We start from the raw sequence: 10,271 nt of genomic DNA, 5'->3' as shown, positions 1-10,271 counted from the left end.
CTCGGCCTGTGACAGGGCTGCTTGACACTAATAAAATATTTACAAAGAGTCCATCCATTCTGTGCAGGATAGAAGCTTTCAGATTAAATGATCTCTGGTGTGTCTTTTTTTTGGTGCACGTCCCGGTTCTACTTAAGTAGCCAAGGAACCTAGAAATACGCCCAGTTTTGTCCTCATTGGTGCAATTTTCACACAACTACTCATGACATCCTCATTCATCTAACATAGTAGACATTTATTAATAGAATTAGAATTGTAATTACATCAACCAAATCTATGGAATTTAAAGGAAAAAAAAAAACAATTTCTATTTCACACACATAGATTTTTAATATTAATGAAACAGAAACAAGTGGACTGAATCAATACAACACTCGTCACCTATCCTCCCACCTATTCCAGAGATAATAATAAAAATGTGATTCCTATATCATTCTCCAATACCTGACATCTTATACTGCTTCAGAATGAAAGCAAACGGCCCCACCGAGGCACCCTTACCACACACACACACACACACACACACACACTGGTTTGTAATTATATCTTTGTGGGATCTCTCCATTCATTTCTATTGGGAAAACTCTAATCACAACATGATGACTTTAACCCCTACCCAGCCCTAACCTTAACCCTAAGTAACCAAGCAAAATACAAAAGTCTTTTTGGTATTTTTAGTTTTTTGTAATATAAACATGCCCCCCCCCCACACACACACACACACACACACATTACCCCTTCAGGCTGCAAAGGTATTTGCAATATTACAAATAAAATTGTCAAACATACAGAAGTAAGACGATTAAGCAGCAAAGCATTTTACTATATGTATATGCAATAATCAAACACTCAAAATAACCGTTAAAACAGATTTATCATTTTTATTGAGTCTTAGACTTGATTATATTTCTCTCAACCAACTGGCTATCACCCTTGGGCCTCTATCTGTATCCCATAATGCCACATTGGCCAATCATACATGCACACACATTGAGGTCCTTGAGTCGTACGAGAGCTCATGGGACGCTCTAATTATGTCACAGCACTGCCTCTCCCCCCGCTGAATAATTTCCAGCTGGTGACCAGTGTAATAAAATGTAATAGCAGACAGTGTTAGGTGTCAGAATATTACAGACATTAATGGAAAAGCTGCTTCCATTCAGATGGCAGCTCCATTACTGGGACTGTCACAGCCCACTGGTTACTAAGCTAATGGGCCAAAGTCTGAGCACTGCTGACGGGAGGAAGTGAGTGAGCCAGGAGAAAGAGCTTCGGAAGAGAATGGAAAAGGACAGAGAGAGTGGCAGAGGTCTGAAGAGGAGAAGGGAGATTTACATTATATTATACAGCGTCTTAAGAACAGGAGAGAAGAAATCATTGAGGAGACAGAGAAAATAAGTAACAAAATAACAATGATTAACCTGTCATTTTACTGCAAGCACTTTAACTAATTAGGACTGGTTGGATGCCCAACAGCCTAGTCCCTACCAGGACGTGATCAAACTTTGGCCAAAGGGATCTTCCCTTAATCATGCTAGTGCTCAGGACACCCCAAAGGGATGGAGATAGAAAGCAAATAAAGACAGAGAGGGATTAAAGGAAAGGAAGCAGAGTAAAGAGAGAGGAGAAATATTACTCAAGTTTACTGCTAAAATTCCTGCCCACCCCAGATTCTCATGCGGGTAAAATGGATCTCCGAAATAAATCCACACCAACAGAGAAGCTGGGATGCTATCTGCAAAGACAGAAAGCAGAGGCTGAATTTGAGAGCGGAAGGAGGCAGTGACATAAAAGCAAAGCTAGAGACATATTTAAAGTCTGTATATCACAGAAATTATCAAAATGACACTAAGGAACAAGTCGCAGACATTAACTTTCTCAGCGTAAAAGTCAGCTACTACTACAAGAAAAATGGCCAGCATGGTGAAAGAAGCCAGAAAGAAAGAAGACAAGACACTCAAGAAAAGAGCACGGCCTTCCGAAGGAAGAAGAGCGACTACAAACGATGTCGCCACAACAGTCAAGGACCTTGAGATGCACGGTCAGACATCCGAAATGTGGAATAATGCCGGACATGAAAAAACAGTTCCCCAGATGTCAGGCCTGTGTTTCTGCGCATGTTGTTGGTGCGGCTCGATGAAATCTGACATGTCCCTGTGTTCTGTTTGCTTGTCGTGCAGAAATGCATGAGCTCCAGCGCCGGGATCAGCTGACAGCGTTTACTCTTGCCCGCTGTGGCGACACCGAGTCCTGCTATCAAATCAAATAGCATGCATACAGTGATACACAAACTCTACCACCGTCTGCTGTTGTAATTTATGAATAGTTACCGCAAAAAAGACACTAATTATGTGACTAATCTAATTATTTGTTCACCAACAAATACATCAATTTACTTAAATAGCCATCTAAATAAATACTATTTTTCCAAGTTTAAGCATTATTCTCTTCACTAGAGCATTGGAACTTCAAGAACAAAACACACACACACTGATTTATTAGAGTATTTTTAGTAAGATTTACCAATTACAACGAGTCGCCTGACAGGGTCTGTGCAGCTCTCTTGTCGACGATAAAAAGAGCTATCACAGGCTATTGTGCCGCAGATACAATTTGACTGGGAGAGTATTCACTGTCAGCTGTGATTCGATAACTTTAAGACATGGTACTTAAATATGAATACGCAGCTTCTTGTACTGTCTAGTATTATCATTGACACAACGTAGCCTCAAATCCAGGGTGATAACTGCTTACCTCTTTACAGCATATACTTACAACCTAAGTAAGATTTCCTGGCAGGAAAAAATTGTGAAAGATCTTTGCAGCTAATCTTTTACTCATCAAACATACTTAAACATATAATGTCTTACAGGAAAACCTATTCAGATACACATTGTGTCTTTTTTCAAGTTTCGCATTTTCTTTCTCACATTTGCCACAAACACATTTCCAGGCGTAATATATGGAGAAACACCATAATATAAAATGATTAGAATTAATAAGTATAAAATAACAATTTTTAAATAAATAATACAAAAAGACTGCAAGATAAGACAACACAAATAATTGGCAAACATAGCTGTAAATAAAGTTGTACATGTAAATTAAGATTTTTTTTTTTTGTCTTTTCTGTGTTCATTTTCCTATTAAGTTTTATTATCATACAGTATCACCCTGAAACTGCCTTGATTAAGTAGCTTCTTTAAAATAGCTATTGAGTATGGAATGATCTACCTAAAGCAGGTGTGTCAAACTGCAGTCCTGGGAGGCCGGAGCCCTGTGTAGCTTAGTTCTTTCCCTGTTCCACCACAAATGATTCAGCTCAAGAGCTGCATGGTAATTAGCACAAGGAGCTAAGTGCTTGTTTTGTGCTATTCTCACAGAATCATATTGGTTTATTTTGATCATTTGTTCATTCCTCTATCATGTTGTGTAGTTCAGCCCCATCTTCACATAACAAAGTTCTTCATAAAGAGTTGGTCTGCTTCTCCTAATTTTCAGTATAGTATGGTTCCGTCCTCAGAGTGAGTCAGCCCTCACAAACACCTATAAGCAATCCATAGTGAAATGAGGGTATGGATTTATTATTATTATTATTATTATTATTATTATTTTGTACTTAACTTCAAGTTAACTTAACATACCACTAAAATATTACTGAAAGTCAGATGAAATGATTATAATCCTCACTTACCCGAGCCTATGCTTTTCAATTTGCAAATTTTGGTTTTGAATATAAAATATGCGGAATTGTGCCTACTTACTTAAAACTTTACTGAAAGTTGAGTTTGGCCATTTAAATGGAACACATTTGGCTTTAACTCTGTCTCCCAACACCCCTTAACCCAAACAGAAATTCGTTCCACTGCCCCCTTTCCCCCGTTCCTCAGCCACAGGGCTAAAGCCCTTCATCCCCGAGATCTTGGCTGGTCCTCGTGTCTTGGCAGAAGGACTGATTGTGACCAGTGAAAACTACAGTCTACAGTGCCATTGTACCAATTGCTATATCTGGGAATATAAAACTGTGTTGCATGACATCTCGCAGCATGTTGAATGGATATGCCAATTGATTTTGCAGCAGACGATTTGACAAGCTAGACTGCCCCTGTTGAAGGGCATCAGTCACACAATCTGCTGTCACTATGGCTTTTCTCTCCCTCCCTTTTCTCTCTTCTTTTGGTCCCATTCTCTTCCTCTCCCTCCAAAATGTTCCATTTTCCTCGCTCAGAATCCCTCAGCCCTAATCTCTAAGTCCAGCAAGTTACAAAAACCGACTGGAAAGAAAGCAGCATCAGAAAAGGAACAGCAATTTAAGCACTGGAAATAAAATTAGAAGCAGGGTAGAGGTGCTTCAGGGAGATAACATTATGGATGTTATATTAGGAGTGAGGGTGAGAATTTCCAAAGAAAAATGCTTTGAATAGATTAATGCCATAAGCTCCTGGTTAAGGTGACAGTACCTCTAAAACACGCGCCTAAATATTTGATAAAGGTGGAAGTGAATGAAATATCAGTAGAATGAATTGGCTTGAATTTGCTGCAATTTGAAAGCAAACCTGTGATAATTTTCAGCAGCTTCTGCAATCATTTTCCGTTCCATTCAGTTTAATTTTGTTTTTCTCTCTTGAGTACACTCTGATTATCCTTTTCATAGTCTATGTACTGGAGTAGGTGGAAAAGAGCACAAGAATCAATTAAAAAGGTGCAGATTCTGACTAAGAGTTTTTTCTGATTAGTTTGCCTTGATCGATTCCATCACAATGAAAAACGTGATCAATGTGTCCATTTTTGCAGAAGTATGTTGCCTTTCCATCATTGCCCTTATTGTTCTTTACAACAAGGAAAAATACCACAGATAATCAGGAAGGCATTACATTATAAGAAAAGTGCCCATCAGAAACTCATAAAGTCTTGTCCACAAATTCAGGATATGGGTGGAATCAATTAAGGAAAACAGCATTTGCCTACTTCAGGGCTGCCCAAACCTGCTCTTGATGATCTACCTCCCCACAGAGCTTAGGTGAAGCCCTAATTTAACACACCTGATACAGAAAATCAGAGCCTTCAGTACCATCTCACTATTAGAGCCGGCTATGTTGAAGCTAAGGTGTGTTAAATTGGGGCTGTACCTAAGCTCTGCGGGGTGGTAGATCTCCAGGAGCAGGCTTGAGAAGCCCTGACGTACTTATCAGATAATAAGGTAAAATATTCTGAAATATTTTTCTTTTTGACTGCAGTGAGACCTTACATGATGCATAAATATGACTTGTGTTATTATACCTTCTAAATTGCTCATAACGTGTAACTGTATGTTTGAGCCATGCGAAGAACTGGCACCCTCTCCAAGGGGTCCTCTATGTATGCCCAGTGCCATCTGGAATGGAGAGGGGGTCCAGACTGATTCTGTATCGGAGGGATGGATATGAAAGATCGATGGATAGGTGGATGGATTGATAAAATCAATATTTTAATATATACGTTAGTGGCCAGTTTGTTAGGAACATCTGCTTGTTAACAAAAATAGTCTGCCCCGCTAAATAGCCAGGTCTGTGGGTGCAACTAAATACATATAGCACACAGACAGGGGCACACAGACAGGGGCACACAGTTTGGCTATGTGTTAAAATGGCTAAAACAAATGATCTACCGCGATATCGAACAGGGTGTGACTGTTGGTGCCGTACGTGATTTCAGCATCTTGACAATAGCTTTCCTTCTGGGATTTTCATGCATGGCAGTGTCTCGAGTTTACAGAAAGATGATCAAAAAATATCCAATCTGTTGTATTTCTTTGGCCGAAAACACCTTGTTAATGAGAGAGTTCAGAGGAGAACGGCCAGACTTGTTAAGGCTAATAGGGAGGCCACAAGTGCAAAAATAACAGGGTCCATAACAATAACCGTACAACAGTGGCATGCAGAAAGGCTTCCCTGTTACCCCTAATGTAATTCTGGAGGCAAAATGGGTCCTACCAGAAGCCAGCTACTGTAGGTGTCCCTAGTAAAGTGGCCACTGAGAGTAAATAATTAGTTTAGTTTAATGAGTCTAGTATAATTCTATTGTTTCAACTGCATTTTATTCAGTTTAACTGTTATTGTTCAAGTTAATGTTAATGTTCAAGTACCTCACTGTGTATGGAACTCACGCATGCCTTTGTCTGCTTGCATGGACTGTGATTATAGACAAACACCAATTAAAGAAAAAGGAAAAAACTTTCAAATCAATCTAAATCAATTTCTTTAAGCCTAGTATATTTTTTCAGCTTCTAAACAAAATTGTTTGCACTTAGAGGAATATATAAATATAGCAATAAGTCAAGTAATATTTAACACTCTATAATTTTGCAGTTTTACAAAGTTACAAAAAGCCTGTAGCTGGTTTCTTTCCTGGCTTATTCCAGCCGAAATACATTAATATCTACGCAATATTGCACCATATACACAACTATCAGAATTTTATACTAAAAAGTGCAATAGTACTTGAAATGAAATGCACAAATAACAGGGAATCGCCTGTGTTTTAACCACATTTATAAGCTGTTGCCTAATTAACTGCAGTTGCTCCAAACTGTCGCCATCTTAAAGTTTATCATCAAACTCTCCTCACATCCCCCCACATCAGCGGTGCACATTGCAACAAGCTTGGTGCAATAGTATCCATCGCCGGCTAATCCGCTCTGACATGCGAGTGCACTGAGCGAGCCACATCCTGACAGTTTTTCAGTGTGAACATGCTACCTTTTCAGAACCAGAATAGTACCCGGTTTCCGTCAGGGCTCTCGGTCCCCCATGTAACAGCAGATGCTGGCACTCTTTAAAGCTCGATGTAACCGCTTTCCCTTCCTTCATGCTTTTCCCCCGTGTTACCCACCTTTAGCCTGTTTACTGGCCATCGGGGAGTAGAGTAGAGAGACCCCCTGCCGTCTCAGAGCTCCAGCCACATCTACTAGTAACTGGCTCACTACCTCCTAACCTGGCAGGCTGAAACTCCATAGAAGTCTGTTTGCTCCCGTTATTCTTGGGTTACTTTGTGTTCATCTCGGCTATGAGTAAAGGAACTGAGATGTTTATAATTGATCCTTTCAGAATCATTCAATAAATTCATTTTTAAACAATAAACATTTCTAATTCATGTTTACGGACATGTATCAGACATTACCGTCCCATCATTTAATGTTATTTCAACATTATACTCTATAAATACATTTTGATTGTTTGATTATAGCAATAGCTGGATGGTTTTTACAATTTACTACTATTATTACTTTACTATTATACCATCTACAAGCAAAGTGACTGTGATGATTAAGATGATCCTTATAATCCATTCAAAATCATTTGATTAATTCATATTTAAACTAGAAGCATTTGAATATTTATGGACATGTATAGGTCAGTATTGTCTCATTTGATGTTTTGCTAAAAGCTGAACTGTGTTGTTATGGTTTTACTGTTACTACTTATACTGTCTACGAGCAAAGGAATTGAGATGTTTAGGACTGATCCTTCTAATCCATTCAAAATCATTCAATCAATTAACTTTTAAACTATAACCATTTCAAATGAATATTTATTAACATGTATCAGTCAGTACTGTCCCGTGTTGTATTTATTAGCTGTACTGTATTTTTACCCCTTACTATGACTGTTACTGTTCTTGCTTGCTATATGACTGCTTTGGACCACCTGCTGAAATGGGTGATCTGTAATGAGAGCGTAAGATGGGGGAGGTATGCAGACCCAGGCAGGATGAAGCCAGCAGATGCGCCCTTCATTCAGCTGCAGCTGTTTGGCTGCTCTTTCTGTACTTTTCTACCTTGCGCTTGTGTACCTTCCACAGCCTGCTGCCCCCTCCTGTGACAAAGGCAACCCGGCTGCCCCTGGTTATTAATCCCACAAACCCCATTCCATACTTCCCTTTGTGACATTTTGTCTGCCATCCCAATCGCAAGAAGCACCACCTGCAAGCAGATTTTATATATGAATTTAAAACTTATTTAACTGAGTGACACCGTTGTACCACAACTTGAGAGCTGCTGGTTTGAATCCCTTCCCCATGTGCAGGTTGCAGCTGATGAGCCTTTCACTGCCATCCACACCCACCACATGCATGTTCTATATTCATGCCGTTTTTTGTAAATGTTTTCATTTATGAATTTGAAGTTCTTGCATTTGGCACAAACACGTTTAAAGCATTTAGGACAGAACCACGTTATATTGAAAATTGGGAGAATCAGACCCACTCTGGTGTCCTGGAAGCCAAACACATCCAGTTAGGCTAATTGCCCATAGTGCATGAGGGTGTGGATATGTGTGAATGTACCCTGTTATGGTGTGGCATCCCATTCAAGGTGCCCCCCTCCAAATAACCGAATACTGGATAAGTGGTTGGAAGATGGATGGATGGGTGATTGAAAAAGAAGAGTTGCAGTGAGGCACCAGGGAGGGAGTCAATCAGTTACTGCATTACTCTGCTGCAGAACCTTGTCTCTTCTGTTCAGTGCAATTAAACGAGTTCCAGGTCAACACAGATCAGTCCTGCAGCCATTTAACGGCTGCTTACTCAGGCTCTAAGCCCCGTGTGATGTTTATCGTCTCATTGGGACACATGGCAGGCAGCACATGGGACCAACTGGTCACAAACCATTATTACTCACACCATTCTAATTACTGGTGATCGGACAATAAAGGTCAAATAAATACTTGCCCTTCTGTCTGTAAATATAATCATAGGCCAATTAATACTTTATATCAAATGAGGCACAAATATATTTATTAATATACAGTGCAGGGACTTTCAATTATATTGGAATTGATATATTTGAATTAAAAGAAGACAGTTTCAACGAATTACCAATAGTTTCAAGAGTTTGATAATTCATCGAAACTATCAGCTGTAACCTTTTCCAAAGAACATTAAAAACAAGACTGACATTCACAAACCAAGCTCTTAAGTTATTGAATAACATATACAGTATATGTGCAATTTAGTAATGTATGATAAGAATTATTTATTTGATTTGCCTTCTTTCTGTCAGTATAAAATCTTATGTGGATGGGTTTTAATAGTCAGTAATGATCTCAGGACTGTCATTCAAACTTGGTGACAATGATTGTGGTTTACAGGTCCTAGCTGTAAAATTTCCTTCAGAAACTCATTTTCTTCCATGGAAATATCTCTATTTCACCACCTACTGAAACCTCCAGGAGTTGTTCCCCAATAAGTCCCCTAATGATCCCTATCTGGAGTACCAGGTTGTGCACCCAAAGTGTCAGGGGCAAGTTAACACTTCTGTTAATGGCTCAGTGCTTTTACTTTGTAAATGAACCTGTATTCACCACCATCACAATTCTGTGACTTAGCCAATATTAAATCTGCGTACCTCTCACTGATCATCTTAATAGGGACCAAAAGTTCACTCTCGACAGGATGGTTGTCCATCACAGGACACTTACTTATACAGACAATGCACTGTTTAACCCGGTCACATGTCTTTAGACTACAAAGGCAAACCAGAGAACCCAGCGGAAAGCCACACTGTGTGGGGACAATATGCAAGCTATGTACTCATAGAGTCGGGATGGAATTCAAACACCAAGCCTGAAGGTGTGAGGGAATGAGACACAACCCACTTAGCCACAGAGATTTAGTAACTGAATTTAATGCAGGAAACATGGTGGATATTAGCATGTAACTAGCATGGCTGCATGTTCATCACAATTAAAGACCAAATTTCCAAAACTCAGTCCATTTGTTGTTCTTTTTGAGATGAGACCAGCAGTTACCTCATCATATGATACAGTATTGAGGACCTAAATTCATTCAGTCCTCATGTAATCCAACAAAGAACTTTTATTACATTTCCAAAACAAAGTCCGTAGAATTTTCTTAGAAACATATCCCTTGGACTGATGCTTCCTTTCTGCCAAACCGGATTTTTTCCCAATCAAGAACTAGTGCCACGCATTTCCACCGCAAAGAGGAAAAAGCTACGCAGTACAAGGACAGTAAACGATTTTCCTGGACATTTTACATTTTCTCTCAATTTCCATGTGTTTTCCATGACTGTAAAATTGGTTGACTATTTTCCAGGTTTTCCAGGTTGAGTGGGAACTCTGAAAAGGTACCAAACGAGAACCAGCCCAGCATCAGCACCGTTTCTATGTTGGTGGAAATGAGGTACAGGTGACTTTTGGAAATTTGCTTCTCAGTTGGTATTCATTTAACTGAATATTGAGTTGTTGTCTTCAGTGGCATTTCTGTGAGTTAAA

Source organism: Paramormyrops kingsleyae, chromosome 1 (assembly GCF_048594095.1).
Source record: "Paramormyrops kingsleyae isolate MSU_618 chromosome 1, PKINGS_0.4, whole genome shotgun sequence".
Classification (NCBI taxonomy): domain Eukaryota; kingdom Metazoa; phylum Chordata; class Actinopteri; order Osteoglossiformes; family Mormyridae; genus Paramormyrops; species Paramormyrops kingsleyae.
Note: the sequence above shows the minus strand (reverse complement) of the source record.